Below are 23,257 nucleotides of genomic sequence, written 5' to 3' on the forward strand. Positions count from 1 at the left end.
GTTGTTATTTTTGGTATTTTGTCCTCACCGCTTTTTCTTTCAGCCCCTCCCACCACTGGCATCACCGCCCCCACAAGCACACACAGCAGCTTTTCCAAATTGTAATTCAGCCCTCAAGGTGGAAGAGTTACTGCACCCTGGATCTATTGCTTAATACTTGTATTGGACAAAGTGGAGTCACCCCCTTGTAGGGTGACTCTAAAAACAGGCAGGTTGAACCTTTGCTCCCATCTGTTACTTATGCACAAGCATCCATCCTCATCTCTTGCAATAAAAGGGCAGTTTGAGGTGGTCTGGGGAAGGGAGTCAAGGAGGAGGTTGTAGTTCTGGTAGCAATGGTTTTATTAGTTTGTAACTTGTAGAGCTCCCCTGTCTGTGTATCTTCCCTGGATCCCCCAAATAAGATTCTCACTGGGCTTCTTCTCCCCCCCCCCACTTTTTGCCTGATCCCCCCTCCCACCTGGTGTTCTGCACAAGGGTGCTGCTTCTTGTTCTGCAGACAGGAGGAGAGAGTAGGTAAAGGGTTTGGGAGTAGTAGTAGTAGTAGTTATATCTTCATTTGTGGCCACTGCTCAAAAGAGAGATGTGGATTGTGACCTGGCAGCGTGGTCTGTAATATTTGCTGCTGAGAATATTCATTTCTGTAATCATCAGAATCTTGGTACAGGTAGGGTGGGCTAGAGGGACAACTCTCTATTTGCCCATTTTTTTGTGACTCACACTCAATCCAGAAGATTTAAAGGGGGTGAGGAATTAATTGAAATGTGATAGACAAGGAAAATCAGTAGGGAAAGAGCGTGAAACAGAATTTCACATCTGTTTGCAAAGTGGCCACTTTTTTTTCAGAATTCAAATGAAACTGCGTATCAAGCATTTTATTTTTGTGTTGTTTTATTTTAGTTTTAACAGAAGAAAAATAGTGTCACAGCTAGGTATGGGCACGCTCACCACCAGATCCTGCTTCAGGCACTGCTTGCCAGACCCATGTCAGCTGCCTACCCCTGTTCGGCATGCCACACAAGTTGCTGGATGGTCCGTGGGTATGCATTGAGTCAGGCAAGCCTGGGAATCCCCAGTTGTCTGCGAGCCACCATTTGCATAAAAATGGTGGCTCCGCTATTTACCCTATTTACGTAAGTCACCATTTGCATAAAATGGTGGCTGTGAATAGCCCACTTATACAAAATTACAGGTATAAATGGTCTATCTACTTATGTGAATAGCTGAGTTGACAATTTTTCGCAAAATGGCATCTCATGAACAAACGGAGATCCCTGCACTTGCCTGACTCAGCATGCGCTGGCATCCAGGAGGTTGAGTCAGTGAGAAATCACTGAGACTTGAGCCCCAACCAGACTCTTGTGACATCCCTAATTACAGCATATCATACAAGGCCATTGCCATAAGGTTAATTTTGGGGCAGGGAGGTGTCAAGGGCTCCTTGGAGGCCTCTCTCAGTCTAATCCAGTAGCCAAGTCCAGACACAGACAAAGGGATTCCTTTCAAAGCTTTATTCTTCTTTTACAACTTAACAACTCTACCGTTTGCAACTAGATCTGAGCAGCACAGTACCGCTGCTCTAAGTTGGAACAGTTGGTCCCCATTTGAAAGGGAATTACTGGCAGACCCCTGAACTTAAGGACTAGGGAGAGTCCCTCCCCTTTTCCCTTGATTCCTCTGGGCGCAGCCGTTGTTTGCACTCCAACCGGGCACTACGCCTCCTTTCTGTGCCCTCCATTTGGCGCCGCTCTCTGCATCGGCGTTGCGCGTCCACCAAGTCTGCTATCCGCACTCTGTCACTCCCTGGACTGCTATCTAAGCTAGGAATGAGGGTGGAAGGAATCTCTGTCAGCTGTTGACCCTGGGAAAGAGGAGCGCACTCCTCTCCCAGGAGTGACTGCTCTTTCTCAGAATCAAAACTACTCTGGGAGTCTATGGGCTCAGTGTCCACCCTGACAGGAGGAGTCCTAAGAGAAGTATGGTTTTAGACAAAAAGTAGGCAACCTGGTGGTCTTCAGATGTTTCGGACTACATATCCTATAATACTTCGCCATTGACTGGCTGGGGATAATGGAAGGTATGGTCCAAAACATCTGGGGGACACCAGGTTACCTGCCCCTCTTTTACATCAACCATGTTCATGCCAATGCATCCTTCTTCTGCAAACAACAAGGCTCCTTTCCGGAATTTGTATTCAGGGAGCTACATCTGAGGGAGGCAGAATGAAAGAGTGTGTATGAGGGAGAAAGAGAGAGCACTGCTGAATTAGTTTTCTGACTTCGTAATGCAATTATTGCTGAGTTTATAAGATCTAAACTGAAGCAAGCAGAGAGTGCCAACAAAAATAAATACCCATATGGCAGTTTGCAGGCAAAGCCTCACGCTTTGCAACCTGCACGGAAGGGAGACTTTTTTATAACCATGTAATTGTTCAAGGTTATCTGTGTGAATGAGCCACTTACAGCAGCTGCCTACAAGGGTGAACATGAAAATGTCAAAATGATGAAAAATCTGTTAAAGATGGAGAGCGATAAAGATGCAGAAGAGTAAAGAACTAAATAATCTTGATCCTATCCACCCCCCACCCCATGACACATAGTTCTTCTGATGTTCCTTGTGAATATTGCAGGAGCATGAAAAAATGTATCAACTTTGAGGGCCAAACTGCATGTGACTGCAGTGTCTGCCCCAATCAGGTGCAAAATTTGTGTGGGGTGGGAATTATTTAAAGCATGTGGGGGTACTGATCCCTCCTTCAACCCATCATTCTCTCCTCACAGTCTCCCAAAGTAATATCACCCAGATGAGGTCTGAAAACCCTGGTATAAGGGTTGTGTATCTATGTGTGTGTGTGTGGGGGGGTGATTTTGAGAGGCAGATTTCAGCACCCCCACTTTTGTACTTTAAGCTATATCCCATAGGGATGTCAGAGTATTTTGCCACGAATGTCAGGGAGGCCGAATGCCAGCACATTCGGCCCCCCGAAATTGGTGGCGAAACAGTCTGCCACTCCCCCATCACCCCCAGGATGGGACTTACCTTGTGCGAATGTCCCTGGTGGCAGCGGTTCCGGCGGCGGTTCCGGCGGCGGTTCGGCGATGGTTCAGCAGTGGCAGCTGTGGCGGCCGGTCTTCCGACCGGCTGCCGCCGCTGCCATTTCCAGTAAAAAAAAACAAAAACCAAAAGCCGTGATAGGCTACGTAAACATTTATGTAGCCTATCATGGCTAGATTTTAAAAAAACACTGTGATAGGCTACGTAAATGTTTACATAGCCTATCACGGCTGAGTGAAAAAAACAACAACAACGCACGTACGCAAATAGCGTTCCCCTTATTTTCGCCGTCATCTATGTAAATGTTTACATAGACTACACGTGCCAAAATAAGGAACGCAAATCGCGGCACCCATGGGCAACACCATTTTCGTACATGTGGTTTGTTTGTTTTTTCACTCAGCCGTGATAGGCTATGTAAACATTTATGTAGCCTATCATGGCTGAATGCAGGGATGCAAACGGCAGCGGCTACAGCTGCCGCCGTTTGCGTCCTGGCCGGCAAGGATTCATGGTGGGAGGGACAGGGCGCCTCCTCCCTGGCCAGAATTTTGGGGGGGAGGGACAGGGCGCCTCCCCCCATGATCAGAATTTTGGGGGGAGGGATGGAGCGCCTCCGCCCCACCGCGAATCAGCTTTCGTCAAAGGTGAGGGACTTTCGTACATCTCTAGTATCCCATCTAGGGATGGACGAAAGTCACTTACCTGATCCCGAAGCTTGCTTCACGGTGGGGGGGAGGTGCTCCATCCCTCCCCCTAAAATTCTGGCCAGGGGGGAGGCGCCCCATTCCTCCCCACCGAAATTCTGACCAGAGGGTAGCGCCCCATCTCTCCGGCCACGAAACCTCTTCTCCTGCCGGGACGCAAATGGCGGCGGCCGTAGCCGCCTCCGTTTGCGTCCCTGGCCTGCAGTCAGCCGTGATAGGCTATGAAAATCTTTACATAGCCTATCACAGATGACTTTGGGAGGAAAAAAAAGCGCATACTCAAATGGCGGCGCCCATGGGCGCCGCCATTTGCATTCCTTATTTTGGCCTGGGTAGTCTATGTAAATATTTACGTAGATTACGGCGAAAATAAGGGCAACACAAATAGCCGTAGTCTACGTAAATATTTACATAGACTACACATGCCAAAATAAGGAACGCAAATGGCGGCCCCCATGGGCGCCGCCATTTGCATGCGCGCTTTTTTTTTTTCAAAGTCAGCCGTGATAGGCTATGTAAACATTTACATAGCCTATCACGGTGTTTTTTGAAAATCTAGCCATGATAGGCTACATAAATCTTTACATAGCCTATCACGTTTGTTGTTTGTTTGTTTTTTTACTTGGAAATGGCGGCGGCGGCAGCTGGTCGGAAGACCGGCCGCCGCCACCGCCAAACCGCCGCCGGGAGCCGCCGGGAGCCGCTTCCGCCAGGGACATTCGCTCAAGGTAAGTCCCATGCCGGGGGGGCGGGGGAGCGGACCGTTTCTCCACCAATTTCGGGGGGCGAATGCGTTGGCATTCGGCCTCCCAGAGATTCGTGGAGAAATTCTCTGACATCCCTAATCCCATCCCTCACTTTATTAAAGATTTGGTAGATCTGAGAGCTAATAAGGCTTTAGGTGAACACTTATGGTGGGTGGGGTGGGGATGGGATTGCATGTTCATTACAACATTTGGAACAGTCCCCATTAGGGATGGAGGAGAATTCCACCACAGATTTCAGTGAGGCCGAATGCACTGGCATTCAGCCCCCCAAAATCCATGTTGGAACGGCCTCCCACTCCCCACCCCCCTCGCATGGATTCTCCCTCCCACTTCCCTCCCATAGCATGCAGCTTACCCCTTAAAGTCCTCCTGCAACTCCCAAGGGGAGAAGTATTCCAGTAAAATTGACTGAGAATGACCAGATTGTGTCATGCCCTGGCAGGAAGAATCCTTGTCCTCCAAGGATCTAGAGCTCCTAGAGACAGGTAACACCATGGAACCACCTATATCAGGAGATCTGGGGGAGCCTGGGCCCTCATGGGAGAGGACCACTGGCCCATCCCCACAGGAAGAGGGGAGTTCTACTTCAGAGGCTGAATGACCACCCAGTCCCAGAGAGAATTGCCACCTTAAGAGACAAATCACTAGGGCTGCTGTAAGAAGAAGCACCCAACTCCAAGAAGGATTCCTGAAGAGGAGGGAACTCCCCAGGAGCACAGATTGCAATGTACTACAGCTGAGCCTTTGGTGGGGCTCAGGAGGCTCTGGTAACATAAGCCTGTATGCCTAGTCTAGCCTTTGCTGGAAACAACGTTGGTTCTGCAGCTTCTGTTTCTTGTATGCTGGCCTTGATTTGTGTTTGGTCCTCTGTGTTATTGACCTTTGGATTTCTTCCTGATGCTGCCTTTTGGAACTCTGATTATACTTGACTGATATCTCATGAGTTTGACTTTGGGTATGCCTCTGACTTCTCTGGAAAATCCATGTTTGTCTGGTAAACTGTGCTTGTTTTTTTTGTTGTGTGTGTGTGTGTGTGTGTCGCCCCCCCCGCGCTTTGACTTCTCTATTGCAATTAGATTTGTGTTTGCATAGCAAAGAGCATAACTTAGTTGAAGCAGGACAGAGTGGGACAGACTCTATTTATTTACCATACTAGTCAAGGGTGGGCCTGCCTCCCCCAGATCTGATTCATACTTATAGGTCACATACCCCTGGATGTCCAGTAATGAATCAGTATTTTATTTCCTGGATAAATTATGAATGGAAAGGTAGGAAGGCTCCCCGCCCCCTCATAAAACCCCTCCAAATATGTGGGACTTCTAGTCTCAGCTCTTCAGTCTTAGCCAGAGACAGGAGCAACTGTGGTTAGCCTGTGGTTAACAGTCTTCCCCCTCTCTTAAAGGTGCTGTGCTGGCATCTCAGAATACTCCAGCTTTTCTGTACCCCTGGTGAGCTTATGTGGAAGCTTCAAAAAAGATATTGGTGTCAGCTAGTTGTTGCTTTTTTGTAAGCAGAAGACTTTTTAAAGAAAATACCTATCCAATATTTTATTTCCAGAACATATGACTGATTTGCAATTGGATTTCAAAGAAGGCACTTAACTGTACTCCTCAGAATTGAAAGTACCATCTACCTCTGTTTTGCTGGATGCTTACAAGATAGGAAGAAACATAAAATGGGATACTACAGAATAGAGAGGGGAGATCATTCAAGTGATACAAGTTACACAGACAAATGCAGAGAAATGATTCTGCTAGGGATGGCGGAGAGTTCTGCCACAGATTCCAGTGAGGCCAAATGCACTGGCATTCAGCCCCCCAGAATCCGTGGTGGAACGGCCTCCTGCCCCCCCGCCCTGCGGAACCCCGCGGGACGAAGTCCACCTGGGGCGGATGCGGCAGCAGATGCGGCGGTAGTGTGGCGGTGGTGGAAGGTGCAGTGGCTGGGGTGGTGGCAGCAGGGGTGGTGGAAGGTGTGGCGGGGGCGGGGGTGGCGGTGGGGGCGGCAGGGGCAGGGGTGGCAGCGGAAGGTGAGGCGGCTCCGCGGAATCCCCGCAGAGCGGAGCCGGCCGGGCAGGACTCCGGAGGGAGGGACGGAGCGCCCCCCCAGCATGAAGCAGATCCGCGAAACGGTAAGTGACTTTCGTACATCCCTAGATTCTGCAGAGTTTTGCAAGTGAATGTTCATTGCTTCCTTAGCCTGCTAGCGACAGCACTTCTATGAACTTGCATTTGGAGGTCGCATATGCAGTGCGGCTTATGTCTGGATATTGCAAACAAAATTCCAGAAGAAGTAGAGAAGTTATGGGCAAAACCCACAGGAAGAACTCTATTCTATGTTGTTGTTGTTGTCGTCGTCCCCCCAGCTTGGGGGTGGGAATTAGGGATGTACGAAAGTCACTTACCTTTTTGCAGCTTGGCTTCGTGGTGGGGGGGAGGCGCTTCGCTTTCCCCCCCAAAGTTCAGGCGAAGGGGGGGAGGCTTCCCGCCTCGCCCGGCCAAAATTCAGGCTGGGGGGGAGGCTTCCCGCCTCACCCGGCCGAAATTCAGGCCGGGGAGAAGTGCCCTGTCTCCCCGGCCGTGAAGCAAAAAGTAAAAAAAAAAAAGACCCCGTGATAGGCTACGTGACGATTTACGTAGCCTATCACGGGTGATTTTGGGGGGGGAAAAAAGTGCGTACGCAAATGGCGGCGGCCCATGGGCACCGCCATTTGCGTTCCTTATTTTGGCACGTCTAGTCTACATAAAGATTTATGTAGACTACGGCAAAAATAAGGGCAACGCAAATAGTGTGCCCTTATTTTCGCCGTAGTCTACGTAAATCTTTACGTAGACTAGACATGCCAAAATAAAGAACGCAAATGGCGGCGCCCATGGGCCTCCGCCATTTGTGTACGCGCTTTTTTTTCCCCAAAGTCACCCATAATAGGCTACGTGACGATTTACGTAGCCTATCACGGCTGACTTTGGAAATCTAGCTGTCATAGGCTACGTAAATCGTTACATAGCCTATGCACGGGTGTTTGTTTTTTTTTTTACTTTAGTGTGTTTTTTTTGCAATGTCGGCGGGGGCAGCCGGTCAGGAGACCGGCCGCTGCCCCACCTGCGATGAACTGCCGCCGAACCGCCGCCGGGACCCGCTGCCGGGAGGGACATTCGCCAAAGATAAGTCCCATCCCGGGGGGGTGGGGGGGTGGAGAATTTCACTGCCGATTTTGGGGGGCTGAATGCGTTGGCGCTCGGCCCCCCGAAGATTCAGGGAGAAATTCTCCGCCATCCCTAGTGGGAATTGAGCCCACCAATAGTACTGAAATGAATATTTCCAAACATTCAAAATTTGCTGCCATTTCCCATTGTCCCTCACCCAAATTTTGAGTGTGAATGTTTCTTTTTGCATTTTGAATGATTCTCTGTCTTGGTCTCTCTCCCTCAAAAGGTATATGCTTTAGACTGGTTGGAATCTTTGGATCAATTTGCCAGATATCAAAGATGATATCTAGGGATGGGCAGATTCCCTGCCTGCTGGTCCGGCCAGGAATCCACCCTTGGGGAGAGGCAATCCATTCCTCCCCTGGGAATCCTCTTTGGCTGGCTCCGAAGCACCAGCAATTCGGCCAACATGATGTATCGCTGGCTGAGGGGTATTGACTGCAGCCACAAATGGCATCCAGGACACCATTTGCGGTTGTAAAGGTCTTAGTTTAAGGTAAATGCAGCCATAAATGGCTGCATTTTGCTTAAACTAAGACCTTTACAGCCGTAAATGGCATTCTGGATGCCATTTGCGTCCCTGCTATTTTTTCATGGGATAGGCTATGCAAATATTTGCGTAGCCTATTGCGTGAAGAAACAGGGCTGTAAATGGTGTCCTAGTCATTTGTGTCTGCAGTCAATCCCCCCTCAGCCAGCGATACAGCATGGTGGCCGTATCGCTGGTGCTCTGGAGCCGGAGGATCCGGATGAAGAGGATTCCGCAGGGAGACTCCAGGGGGCTGGATTCTTTATAATCCAGCCTCATTGGGGTTTGTGGCAGAATTCTTGGCCATCCTTAATGAAATCTCATAAGGTCCTGCTAAATATTAGACACTGTTGCATCTCAGCTATCAAAAAAACCCTATTGTATATCAAATGCCTTTGGATGTCAGCTGCATTGTCAAGTATCAGACATGAGATCAAAAACAGAAATCAAATGTAAGATATTGAAAACAAACATCACAAGAAGCAAGCCAACCTAGTTGTCAACCTCATGGTCCATCTTGCCCAGGACAACTTAGTTGTCCATCTTAGCCCCTGCCAAAGGAAGTGAGGCGGGTGGCTACTAGGAGGAGGGCTTTTTCTGTTGTGGAACCCCGGCTCTGGAATGAGCTCCCTAATGAGGTTCGCCTGGCACCTACATTGTATTCCTTTTGGCGCCAGGTGAAGACCTTTTTATTTTCCCAGGCATTTTAGCATTTTAGCTTTCTAAATTTTTATCTTTGTTGTTTTAAATCTGTATTTTAAACTCCTGCACTGCTGCTAGGTTTTATTGTGGTTGTATTGTTATATTGTGGTTTTAATGTTCTATATATTTTAAATTGTTTTATTGTGTGTTGTTCGGTTTTAATTTTTGTGAACCGCCCAGAGAGCTTCAGCTATTGGGCAGTATAGAAATGAAATAAATAAATAAAATAAAATAAATGCCAGGGACTGAACCTGGAGCTTGTGCATTCAAAGCAGACACTCTACCACTGAGGTATTTTCTAGGACTGTGCACCACTTCGGCCTGAGGCCCAAACCCTGAGTCAAAGCAGGCCACTTTGTGCCCCTTCTGAGGTGAAACAGAGGGGGCACGAAGCAGTCTGGAGTGGGTTGTGGGCTCACCAAGCTTGGTGCGCTTTGGAGCTTCAGCCTCCAGCCCAGACCCCCTGCCCGACACCCCCACAGAACCCCTCAGCTCCTTACCTGGGCTTACACCTCCTCTGCTACTGCCTCTGTCACTGCACCACTGCCTTCTCCATTGTGCCACCACTGCCTGCTGCTGCTGTCGTTGTCTTCTTCGCTGCCACTGCCACCACCACTGCCTCCTGAGGCCTGGACACACGATGACTGGTCTTCTTCCGGGGCATCACCATTTTTAAAATGGCAACTTCCTGGAAGTTCCAGGAAGTTGCCATTTTAAAAATGTCGACTCCATGCAAGAAGAGTCGCCATGGTTCAGGCCTCAGGAGATGGTGGTGACGATGGCGGCAGTGGCAAAAGCAGGAGCAGCACGCCACCACCGCCCACCACCATCCCCACTAACCTCCGCCAGCTCCTGAGGCCTGGATGTGTGGCCCAGGTAAGGAGCAAGGGGGTGCGTGGGGTGTCAGGGCATCAGGGGGGCCTGAAGCAGGGTTTGCATGGTGAACCCTGCTTTGGGTTCGGGGCCAAGGAAGGTTGCCCCCTGAATCTGCCCAAGCAGGATCAGGCCCATCTCACAAGCCGCAAAACGGCTTCCAAGTCTGATCAGGGGGTCCCTGCACAGCCCTACTGTTTTCCCATAATTGGCTGTCAAATACAGATACCAAATGTCCTGTGAATATTCCATGAATATTCATGTATTCAATGTACAGCTTTCTTGTTTATGGTTTGTTAGCAGCTTAAGCAGTAGCAGCCTCCTTCTTAGAAGGTGAACATCCCATATAGGGATGTTGCAGGCTTCCAACTGGGTCTTGAGGCCTGGCAACAAATCGCCAGATCGGCCCCCCAGATGCCACCCCACAGATCCCCACACTTGCCCCAACTCAGCCATTTATACCTGTAATCTTCTGTAAAAGGCCATTTACAGCTGTAATCTTGTGTAAATGGCGGCTTTGCGGATACAATTTGTGTAAAATTGGCCTTTACAAAAGAGGCCAAGCTGCCATTTTTATGCAAAATGGCAGCTCAGCAAAGGAACAGGCAGCCACGAGGGATTGGGTAGGAGCCCCTGCTCACGACCCCTGTGCACAGCAAGAAGGGGTGGCTGGCCAGTGGGGGTAAGGAGAGTGGTGCACAACCTGGACCATGGTAAATTTGCCCATCCGTAATCCCATGTGGCATACAAGGAATCACATCATGTGCACACACACACAGAGTTTTTTTTCCTTTGATCCTAGCGCAGAAGGACCTTAACTTGCACCTCTACAAATTTGCAAATGCTATGTCAATTTTTAATTTGTGCTCAAGAACTCCGAACTCCAGTCCATGTTCAACTGAGCTTTGAACGTTCATTCCTTCCGGCATTAGGTTTAACATCCACCTCTTGATATAACTTAACTTGACATGATGTTGTTTGAGTGCCAAATCATGTTGTAACACCACATCAGCCACAGATGCTTCTTAAGGACTTGTTCTAACATGATGGAATTTCCCTGCATAAGACATAGTTAAGCCATTGAGACCAAAGGTTAGATTAACAGCCCCACAGGTCTCAGTGAGTTTTTGAAGGCAGTTGCATTTAAGAGGACCAGAGAAAATGGTGATCTACTGAGTGTTTGAGTCCAGCCTTACTCTACTCGCTCCATCACATGTAAGGTGCATGGGAGCTGTTACCTCACTATGAGAACTCATGGGACTGTGGCATGCATATCATGATGTTGTGGGTGGGACCAATTTCATGGGGTTTCCCCACTCAGATGCTGAACATCTTCTTGGGTGGGTTTTCTTAGACAGATAGTTACTGTAATGATGAAGGACAAGCTTGAGCAAACTTGTTTTTTGTTTTTGTTTTTCTGTTGAGGGCTGCATTTCATAGTTGATAATCTATTGGGGCCTCCATGCCAGTGGTAGGTGGGGCCATAGCCAAAGTGGACATGGTAGATACAAAAGTGGGTGGGATCACCCCTTCTCTCTCTCTCTCCCTCTCTCTCTCCCTCCCTCATCTTCCCTATCCAGCAGGCTTCCTAGGAAGGGATGGAACACTCTTCCCCAAGATCTAAACTGATTGCTTTCTGAGAGCTTCTGAAATTAGTTTGAAGACCACAGGTTGTCCACTCCTGAAATAGGATCTTAGAAGATCTAGGGATGTACGAAAGTCACTTACCTTTTCGTGGATTGTGTTCGTGGTGGGGAGGAGGCACTCCATCCCTCCCTCTGGGATCCTCGACAGGGGGGGAGGCAATCCGGTCCTCCCCACTGGAATCCTGCCTGGCTGGCTCTGCTCCACAGCCAGCCAGGCTCGTCAGCAGCCGGAGTTCCAGCCACGGACGGGCTGCTGCAGACGCAAATGGCAGCCGCCGTAGTGGCCACCATTTGCATCCAGCCAGGCAGCCGTGATAGGCTATGTAAGTATTTACATAGCCTATCACAGCTGGGCAAAACAACAACAAACCAACAGCGTATGCAAATGGCGGCGGCTACGGCAGCCGCCATTTGCGTTCCCTATTTTTCGCAATGTTCCCTATTTTTTGCTGTTTTAGTCTATGTAAATATTTACATAGGCTAAAATGGCGAAGAAAAAAAAGGAATGGAAATAGCACCCACTACGCTATTTGCGTTCCCCTTTTTTTTGCTGTAATAGCCTACGTAAATATTTACGTAGACTAAAACAGCGAAAAATAGGGAACTCAAATGGTGGCTGCCGTAGCCGCCGCCATTTGCGTACGATGTTTTTTTTTTGTTTTTGCTTGGCTTGCCATGATAGGCTATGTAAATACTTACGTAGCCTATCACGGCAAAGACCAGGACAACAATGGTGGCCGCAGCAGCCAGTTGAAAGACCAGCCGCTGCCGCCAGAGCCACCGCCGGAGCCGCCGCCATCTGGAACATCTGCCCCAGGTAAGCCTCATCCTGGGGGGAATCCGTGGGGCAGCGGGGGGTGCAGGAGGCCATTCCGCCATGGATTTCGGGGGGCCAAATGCCAGTGCATTCGGCCTCACTGAAATCCGTGGCAGAATTCTCCACCATCCCTAAGAAAAGCAGCTTCAGCTCCACTGAGGTAACAGGAAAAAGGGTCCTAAATGTCAAGGAATCCATGGCTTCTTCCAGAAATCAAGTGAGGCTCTGCAAAGGGTTGGCCTTGCCCTTTGGAGACAATGAAGGTTTGGCAGGTGAAACTTCCAGTGAGTTGCAAAACTCTAATCTCTCCCATAAATCCTTGCTTGGTGCCCAGTTTAAGAAGAGGTCTTTTCATCACCCTATGAGAATATTTCCAAGTGCATCGGGTGCACATCCTCCCTCAAAAGTCTGATAAAAAAATGAACTGCAATAACATTCTCATCTATCTCCACCAGCCAAATTCAAGAGGTACAGCTCTTCCTAGAATGGAGAGGTTCATGACATACCTGCCTGCCATACAGTTGTTACAGATGATTTGCCTATTAGAAAGGGGGGGGAGAGGTGGTGACCCTAATTAAGCATTAACATGGTTGGACACACAGGGATTCAGACCTAGACTTAAGAGCAAAGCACTCAAAACCCTGGGCCTGGATGGCCAGATCTGTCAGTTTCAGTTTCTCCCACAACTGAATTTAATAAATCTCTTGTCCTTTTTGTCCCAAGCCTTGAGAACATTGCAAATTGTTGGTAAAGTCTGATTAAAACTGAACTGAACTTAAATTTTCACCATCTCCAGGGAGGGTGCCTTTCCCTTGCCATGTTTGACTTGGATCATGATCCATCTAAGGCCTTGCTTTATCAGCACTTTTTGAGGATGGACTGGCTGTCTTCTTGAGAATGCTGTGATCTTCGCAGGATGAGCTGAAATAACTCCTACACTTTCAGTTTTGTGTTGCTGGTTGCATAGGGCCAGTGGAGACCAGTGGTTCCAATTTCAGTGCGGCTATGAATAGGAAGGGGCCAGGGTGGCTTAGTGGTTAAGACGCTGAACTGCAGACCGGAAGGTCGGCAGGTAGGGAAGGTGAAGAATTTCTCCACGAATCTCCAGGAGGCCAAATGCCAACGCATTCGGCCCCCCGAAATTGGTGGTGAAATTCTCCGACATCCCTCCGCCCCCCCGGGGATGGGACTTACCTCTGTCGAATGTCCCTCTCGGCAGCAGGTCCCGGCGGCGTTTCGGCGGGGGTGGGGGTGGCAGCCGGTCATCTGACCGGCTGCCACCGCCGCCATTTCCCCGTAAAGTAAAAAACAAAAAACAAAATGTGATAGGCTACGTAACAATTTACGTAGCCTATCACGGCTAGATTTTCAAAGTCAGCTATGACAGGCTACGTAAATCTTTACGTAGCCTATCACGGCTGACTTTGAAAAAAAAGAGCGCATACGCAAATGCGTTCCTTATTTGGGCAGGGGTAGTCTACGTAAAGATTTACATAGACGACGGCGAATATAAGGGCAACGCAAATAGCGGTGGATTCGCACATCCCTTGCCAGAATTCTAAGGGAGCTATCCAAAGTGCTGAACCTATTTTCAGGCTAGGATTCAGCACCTGGATAGCTCCTTTGGAATTTTAGCTGATTCTGACTGAAACCCAGAATGGATTTCCAGCTCCACCAAAATTGGAGCCAGCCGCCTCCACTGCAAAGGACACAGTGTTTTTCACCTTTCTAAGCCCTCCCTAGAGCTCTTTGTATCTCAGCAGCCCACCTTCATCTCCTCCCAGAGTCAAATGGATTATAGGAATGGTTTATGCATGGCTAGGGATGTATGGATTGTATAAAATCCACTCTGTGTTTCGTGGATTGTCAGGTAGGGATGTATAAAAGTCACTTACTTTGAACAAAATTTGATTTGCGGTGGGGGGGAGGCGCTCCGTCCCTCCCCCTAAAATTCTGGCGGGGGGGAGGTGCTCCATCCCTCCACCGCCAAATCCTGGCCAGCCAGGCCACAAATGGCGGTGGCCGTAGCCACCGCCATTTGCGTCCCTGCAGTCAGCCGTGATAGGCTACGTAAATGTTTACGTAGCCTATCGCGGCTGAGTAAAAAGAAAAAAACACACGTACGCAAATGGCGGTGCCCATGGGCACCGCCATTTGCATTCCTTATTTTGACACGTCTAGTCTACGTAAACATTTACGTAGACTATGGCAAAAATATGGGGAACGCAAATAGCGTAGCGTCTATGCTATTTGCGTTCCCCTTATTTTCGCCTTAGTCTACGTAAATGTTTACGTAGACTAGAGGTGCCAAAATAAGGAATGCAAATGGCGGCGCCCATGGGCACCGCCATTTGCGTATGCGCATTTTTTTTTTTTTACTCAGCCGTGATAGGCTTAAGGATGGACAAAAGTCCCTTACCTGGTCCTGCAGCTTGTTTCGCGGTGGAGGGGAGGCACTTCGGTTCTCCCCCTGAAGTTAAGGCCGGGGGGGGAGGCGCCCCACCCAGCCGAAATTCAGGCCGGGGGGGAGGTGCCCCATCCCTCGCCGCCAAAATTCAGGCCGGGGAGGAGCGCCCCATCTCCCCAGCCGCGAAATAAAAAAGTAAATGTAAAACAACAACACACACACGTGATAGGCTACGTAATGATTTACATAGCCTATCACGGCTAGATTTCCAAAGTCAGCCGTAGACACTATGCTATTTCCCCTTATTTTTCCCTTATTTTCGCCGTAGTCTACATAAATGTTTACATAGACTAGACGTGCCATAATAAGGAACGCAAATGGCGGCGCCCATGGGCACCGCCATTTGCACACGCGCAGGGTTTTGTTTTTTGTTTTTTTCCTCAGCAGTGATAGGCTACGTAAACATTTACATAGCCTATCATGGCTGATTGCAGGGACGCAAACGGCGGCGGCTATGGCCACAGCCATTTGCGTTCCCGGCCAGCCAGGATTCACAGTAGGAGGGATGGGGCGCCTCCTCCCCGGCCAGAATTTTTGGGGGGAGGGACGGGGCACCTCCCCCCCGGCCAGAATTTGGGGGGGAGGGACGGAGCACCTCCCCCCACCGTGAATCAAATTTCGGGCAAGGTAAGTGACTTTCGTACATCCCTACATTTGAGGCTCCAAATGGGGCAAGTTCTGACGACTTGTGAATGGAAACAAAAGTCTTGTTTATCCCAAGCTTTTACAAAAAGCAGTTAAAACCAGAGCTGCACACAAGCGGCCTATCAAAATTCTCCACCTTATTTGTGGGCAGATAATTCTGGGAGACAATTTCACCAAATTTCTCCACGGGGAGGAGACGTTCTCAACAGTTTCTCACAGATAGGGCTCACCCTTGGCAGGGGTTATAGCACAGATGCTTTCTTTGTGTGGGGGGGGGTTGTGCTGCCACTACAAGTCGTAACATTGTCAACTGTTTGGGCAGGTTGACCCCCATTTTGCATCCACCACAATGCAGGTGTGAGCAGAGGGCTGTGCTGTATCCAGCTGCAGGGAAGAGGTGGAGCGAGTGCTTTGCCTATCTGTCCTCCAACTTCCAGAAAGTTTTCTTCCCCATTTAAGGGGCTTCCATTGTTCTGCCTCATTCTCAGGGTGTTTTATAATTTGGGGGGGTGAACTTACACTGCTAGCCTCCCAGGCTGCCTGCACTTCCTGATCTGAAAAAAAAGCCCCATGGGATGAATTTCCGCATGATGCCTTCCACTTAGGGATGTCTGTTGCAGGAAAATGCAGCCCTTTAAGGGCCCAGCAAATTCCCATGAAGCCCTTGGCTCAGCTTGTCTTTGTGAGCTGAGCCAGGGATCTCATCCCAAAACCTGGGAACTTTGTTCTTTCTTTTCCTTTTCCTTCCATAAAGGCATTTATGGAAGAGAGACAAGAAAAAAAGTTCCTGCCGCTGCCATTAGGCAACCCACCCCACCTCCCTCTCTGCCAGGGTCGACCTTGGAAGGGAGAGCCAGTTGCCCAGCAGCATGGCAGCAGAGGTGGGAGGATGAGAGAAGAGCATCATGGTACTGCCCCAGACCACCACTGTCACACAACAGTTGTCCCTCTCTCCCTTTCAGGGCTAACCTCAGCAGGGAGAGAGGGACAGCGGCTGTGTGGCATTGAGGCAGCGTGAGCAGGCGGGTGAGAGGGGAGAACCATGATGCTCTCCTCTCATCCTCCCACACCGGCTGCTGTGCTATTGTAGGAAGGATTCCTTCTGTGCAAGCACCGGGTCACTGCTGACCCCTAGAGGGATGCCGCTTGCTCTGGTGTTTTCATGGCAGGCTACAGCAGGGTGGTTTGCCATGGCCTTCCCCAGTCGTGACTACCTTTCCCCCAGCAAGGATGGAGGGCTGAGTCGACCTGAGCCAGCTACCCAAGACCCGGCTTCCGCTGGGATCGAACTCAGGTCATGGGGAGAGTTTCAGTTGCAATATTGCTGCCTACCACTCTGCGCCACATGAGGCTCTATTGTGCTATTGTACAAAGGTGGGAAATCCGTCAGCTGGCCTGACTCCGAGCAGGCCCAATTGGGCCAGCTGGTGGATGTCAGGTCAGAGTCTGGGGTGGGGGAGCCGAGCTGGTGAAAACTCACTGAGCTCCACCCCCCAGACAGATTCCTCTGACATCTCTACTTCCACTGGGCTTTAATTGAACTATAGGAAGCTGACGAACATGCAGGCTGCCAAAGACATGATTGTACAATGAAAAACCAGACACTTGCGCTCACTCCTCAGCCACCTCCTAAGCACGGTAAGCCCAAGAAACCCAAACCCGACCCTTGAGATTTTCTCTGACATTTCTTCACCATTGAATTTCTTTTCAGGATCAATTGCTCTTCTATCAAATTGAATGACAATGGTAGAAGAAACTGTGGGAGAAATTTTCAGCACAGCACTAATATATACTTGCTAGTCAGGATAATAGTTCATGCATCTGATGAAGCAAACTGTAGTCCATGAATGTTATGTCGTTCAGTCATGTCCGACTCTTCGTGACCCCATGGACCATAGCACTCCAGGCCTTCCTGTCCTCCATGAATGTTTATGTCATAATAAATGTCTTAGCCTTTAAGGTGCCACAAGCCTTTTTGTGTTTTTTTGCTGCAACAGACTAACACAGCTACTCTACTGGAAACACACACACACACACACACACACACTTCTGCAAACTCAGGTCTCAGTTGTGGAGATTGGTTTAAAGTGGTTTCATTTCTGGCATTGAGTATCTCATTCCTCTTTCTACTGGGACTATTCAGCACACACCAAAAAAGACACATTTACTTCTTTTCTCTTCAAATATTTGCAGGTCACCTTTCCACTCACTGGAAAAACTGAAACTCTTTGCACACACACGCCCCCACCCCATCATCTATCACGTTGTTCGTTTGGGGATGTCAGAGAGGCAGGAACCAAAGTGGCAGATACAGAAAATGAGCAGCACAACAAAGAGAAATAGGCCCTGAAAGGAGAACAAGCAGTTTTGAAAGCAGAAATAGAAATCTGGAGAGAGATAAGGGGCCCTAAAATAGAAATAGATCAACAGAGAATAAAGTTCCTTCCAACACAAGGCAAGTGACAGAAGAGAGAAGTGTGGGGGAAAACCTTAAAGAGAAACATTTGAGGACACACCATGAAAAATGCATCAGCAGATCATCATCGGAAGAACCAGCTAGCAAATCTGACCATCAGTGAAACCAGAAAGGTACCAAGCTTTTTACTCAGAGAGCATCCCCCCCACCCTTTCATAACTGGAAACCATTATGTATAATTATAAGTTTCATAACCAGGCATTTCAATACAATGTTTTCTCTAATGACTGTTGCAAGAACAGCCCATCCACATCCCTTCCTCATACAAGGAATGGAATGAATAGGGTGCTGGACAAAACAAAAGGCAGAAAAGGTGTCATTGGGAGGTTTCCAAACTGGCAGCTGTGCCCAACAGAGGGAAAGTGTGTGTGTGTGTGTGTGTGTGTGTGTGTGTGGAGGGGGAAGCATTAACCTACCTGAACAGTGAATCATTAGGAGCTTCTTCATGAATGGTCCTCGCTAAGACTCCATGGGTTTAGCATCCTCTTCAGGAATATGTATGTATTCCCCTGAGAGGGGATGGGAAACTGGATCTCCTGACTCCCCGTCCAACACTCTAACCACTGCACCACACTGGTTCTCTACAACACATTGGAAAAGCAGTGAAACATAGGCAGAATAGATGGGGAGACCCTCATTGACTTAGTACAAGTGACCACTGTTGACTTTTTATGAGACTGCTTTAGACTGTCAGACCGTCAATCCATTTAGCCCAGCGCTGTCTAATTAGACAGGAAGCAACTCTAGAAGTTCTTCGCAAGCAATATTTCCCAGCCACAGTCAGTATTATTTCACCTGTATTTCAGAAAAGGAGTTGAGGTTAAAATAGTTGGCTAAGGCCACCTATTGAGGTCTTGGCTAAGATGATACCTGAAGGAAGGTTCGGACTTCAGTCTCAGCTTTTGCACTGCGCATGCATTTCTTTCACTCTACCATAGAGTAATGATGTACAAGAATTTGTGTTTCTGTTTTCAAATCATGCACACATGTCCTGCTGGCAATCCCAAACGTGAATGCAAGCAGGGGAGCTTTTTTCGAGAAATGTTCCCAAATTCCCAAATGTGTGATCACATTTGAAAAGTGTGCGTGTGTGCGTGCGTGTGTGTTTTGAATACGCACTTCGGAGTGCACGTTTTTCAAGAAAGGAATAAATGCACATATTCATACTTCAGTCAATGGGAGAAAAGTATGCACTTCTGATAAATATGCACAGAAATGTGCATTTGTCCCATTTGAAATGCACAATTTCCCCATTCAAATGAACTGGAAAACAGGTAGAAAACTAAACAGGAGTGAGCCAAAATGCGCTTCAAAATTATTTTGAGATGATTCATGCCAGCCTGAAAATCTCTGGTTCTCCTACACCTACCATAGAGCTAATATAGCTAACATTCACAAATGCAGAAGAGGCTGGGGCCTGGGACACAACCTTGTATGACCCTATCCACTGTGCCAGGGCAAACGTCCAACATTTGTCCTATGGCGACAGTAGAGGCAGGATTAACACTTATGCTAAATATGTTCATAGAAAGTCTCCCACAACAAGACCTTTCCCCTCTGAGGTGTAACTAACTGGGACTTACCTAGCGTGCATACCCGGTGCTGGTTCTTTCCATTGCACTAGATAATTCAGAGTCCTATAAAGTAGAAATACACCAATTCTTCAGTTTTTCTTTCTTCCACATTCATCATCATCATCATCACCACCATCAACATCTTAAATCTCAAGTTCTTTCCTTTCTCTTTAGGAAGACATTTGTGAATTTTGGTAAGTCCTTATCAACAAACAAACTCAATCAAATTCTAAGCCACCCCTGTCATAAAGGCACAGTATCTTCTTCTTGGTATTCTTTCCAGTTAGAAGGCAGCAAATATCTGAAGATCTAGCCTAGGATTAGAAGATGTCCTTTGCTGACAGAGGAATTCACAGCTGGATGTCGCTAAGTGCAGGTGAAAAATGGCCAAAATGTTGCAACCGCACCGATGATCCTCTTCTTACCTCGTTATGTCCAGGCGTCCTCTTCTTCTATGACTCGTGACCTGTGACCTTCACAAAGAAACCCAAACTAAGTAATCAGGGAACATGAGGTGTCAGTGGAAAAAAAAAAAGCATGCCGCTGTTAATAACATGCCACTGCAGTCTTCCAGAGCCTGAAAGTTAACTGTTGGCACGCTTGGTGCTGAGGGCATGGACTGACGCTGTTAGACAGTAGGCATGGGTGAACTCACCCCCGTCTGCACCCTGTGGTGCTCACCAGACCCTTGTTGGCTGTCTGACCCTGCTGTCTGCATGTGGTGAGCCACTGGGTGGTCTGTGGGCACCCAGCAAGGGGTGCCGGGCATCCCATGCTCTGTCAAGCTGCCATTCTGTATAAAATGGCAGCTTGACCATTTCCATAAAGGCCAACTTTACTTAAAAGGTGGCTGTAAAGAGGCCTATTCAAGCAACATTACAGGTGTAAATGGTGTAAGTAGACCGTGGTCTAAATGGATGCACTGAGTTGGTCAAATGGCAGCAATCTGCTGAGCTCAAGCCCCCGGCTGGACTCTGCCACCACCCCTCTTAGACAGCATCGTTGTGGCTTTTGCATTTCCTCAAAAGGCTTTTTGATGGCAATAAGAGCACAGAAGAAATAATAAGATGACCCCAAATGGTTCTTCCTTCTGGAGGGCAGCACTTTACAGTCAGAAATCTCACTTCATTAACTCAAGAGGAATGTGTTCAAAGGACAACAGGTTGTCAATTTCAGCATGATACATCAGCTGAGCGGTTCACACCTATTTTCTCCTCTGATTGGCTCATGGCAGAGATGGGCAGTGTCCTAAGCTAGCGAGAGGGCCTATTTAACCTCAACAGAAGATGTGCACATTTTAACCCCGGAGGATGGAAGCCGGCAAGTTTCAATCTAGCTTGGGGAAGTTTTGCGAATGTTCCGATCGGCCTGGTTAAGGCAAAAGCAGCACGATGGTATGAGATGTGGAAATAGGAGAGTGGATTTTCATGAAGGTTGATTACTATCCGGACAATATTAGGAGTCTTGCTATACCCAGACCATGATCACACATTTAGTAAAGTGCCATTCCCCTCTCTCATCACTCCAATTGCACGACCCTAAGTCCTTAAGGCTTCCTGTCTACTCCCAGATTATTCTCTATTTATTATTTATTTATTTAAAATATTTCTAGGCTGTCGAAGAAGAAGAAGAAGAAGAGGAAGAAGAAGAAGCTGATATAATACAGTCAACATTCATAAAAACAACAAATACCAGCATAAAACATCTGACCTAGACTACTAAAAATCTACATGATTAGTTCTGCAGCTTCAACCCAGAATAGTCTGGTAAAACAATCAGAGGAAGGCCAGAATAAACAACTAGGTCTTCAGGCCCTTCCTAATGGCCTGTAATGATTGGACCTGATGGATCCCGGATGGCAGCACATTCTAGAGGTTTGGGACCATGAAGGAAAAGGCCCTCTCTCCTGTACTTGTCCACCTAACTGCCTTGATGGTGGGCAAGTGAGAAGGGACTCTGTTGTTGATCTGGAAGTACTGGCAGGCTGATATGAATGAAGGGATGAAGAGCCTTCAAGCAGGGATGTGTGAGCCCACACCTGCCCAGCTGCTGCCCCTGCTCGCTGGTCCCCAGACCGTGCTCGAGCCCCTCCCATGCTCAACGAGCAGCCCACACTCACCCCAGCAGCCTCACTGAGCTCTGCAGTCACCATTTTTTGAAAAATAAAATGGTAACTAAAAAGATGTGCATATTTGCATATGCACAAAAAAAATGTGTTTCCATTCATATGCAAATATGTGAATTTTTGTTATTGCCATTTTATTTTTCAAAAAATGGTGACCACGGAGCTTGACAAGGCTGCTGGGGTGAGTGAGAGCCAGTCGCTGAGCATGGGCAGGGGCTCGGTGAGTGGGGCTCGGGGTTCCAGGCAGGGGGTGTTCCACCAGATTCCCAAATGGAATCGTGCACCCATGCCATCCCTACCTTCAAGTAATTTGGTCCCAAACCATTTAAGGCATTAAAGGTCAAAGCCAGCAATTTAAAATTTGCTCAGAAACACTGGAATCCAATGCAGCAGGCACAGTGTAGTGCTTTACAATCATCAGACCACCTCTTCCCCACCATCAGTTAGTTGGCCATATTCTGCACCAGCTGAAGTTCCCAGACTGTCTTCAAAGGCAGCCCTACATACAGTGCATTACAGTAGTTCAGCCTAGATGTCCCTAGTGCAGGGATAAAGAAGGCAATGGCCATCCTCCACCCTCAGCTAGTAAAGCACACTCCTGGACATTTCTACCATCTGGGCTTGTCCAGCTAGCACAGAGTCGAGGAAGACTCCCAGATGATGCATTTCATCTTTTAGATCATCAAACTCATCTAAGACCAATGGTAAACCTCCATCCAATGTAGTTGGTTTCCCAACCTGCAGTATCTCCATCTTGCTTGGATTAAGTATCCACTTATTTACCCTCATCCACCCCAAAATAGACTCCAGGCACTGGTTCGCAGGGATGTACGAAAGGGACTTACCTTGTCCCGCAGCTTTTTTCGTGGTGGGGGGGAGGCGATTCACTTCTCCCCCCAAAGTGCATGCGAGCGGGGGGTGTCTTCCCACCTCGCCCGGCTGAAATTCAGGCCGGGGGGTAGGCTTCCCGCCTCGCCCCCGGCCGAAATTCAGGCCGGGGAGAAGCGCCCCGTCTCCCCAGCCGCGAACTTCAACAGAAAAGTAAAAAAAAAAAAAAAATGCCCCGTGATAGGCTACATAACGATTTACGTAGCCTATGATGGCTAGATCTGCAAAGTCAGCCATGATAGGGTACGTTAATCGTCACGTAGCCTATCACGGGTGACTTTAAAAAAAAAAAAGCGCATATGCAAATGGCGGCCCCATAGGGAGCCACCATTCGCGTTCCTTATTTGGTCGCTGTAGTCTACGTAAAGATTTACATAGACTACGGCGAAAATAAGGGCAACGCAAATAGTGTTGCCCTTATTTTCGCCGTAGTCTACGTAATCTTTACGTAGACTACAGCGACCAAATAAGGAACGCGAATGGCGGCTCCCTATGGGGGCCGCTATTAGCCGTACGCACTTTTTTTTTTTAAGTCACCCGTGATAGGCTACATGATGATTTACGTAGCCTATCACGGCTGACTTTGCAAATCTAGCTGTGATAGGCTACGTTAATCGTCACGTAGCCTATCACTGGGGCGTTTTTTTTTTTTACTTTTCTTGGAATGGCGGCGGCGGCAGCTGGTCGAAAGACCAGCTGCCGCCCCCGCCCCTGTCGAAGCCCTGCCGAACCGCCGCTGCGACCCGCCACCGGGAGTGACATTCGGGAAAGGTAAGTC

This window comes from Heloderma suspectum, chromosome 5 (assembly GCF_057233095.1).
Source record: "Heloderma suspectum isolate Gila_16-S chromosome 5, 16-S_ref, whole genome shotgun sequence".
Classification (NCBI taxonomy): Eukaryota; Metazoa; Chordata; class Lepidosauria; order Squamata; family Helodermatidae; genus Heloderma; species Heloderma suspectum.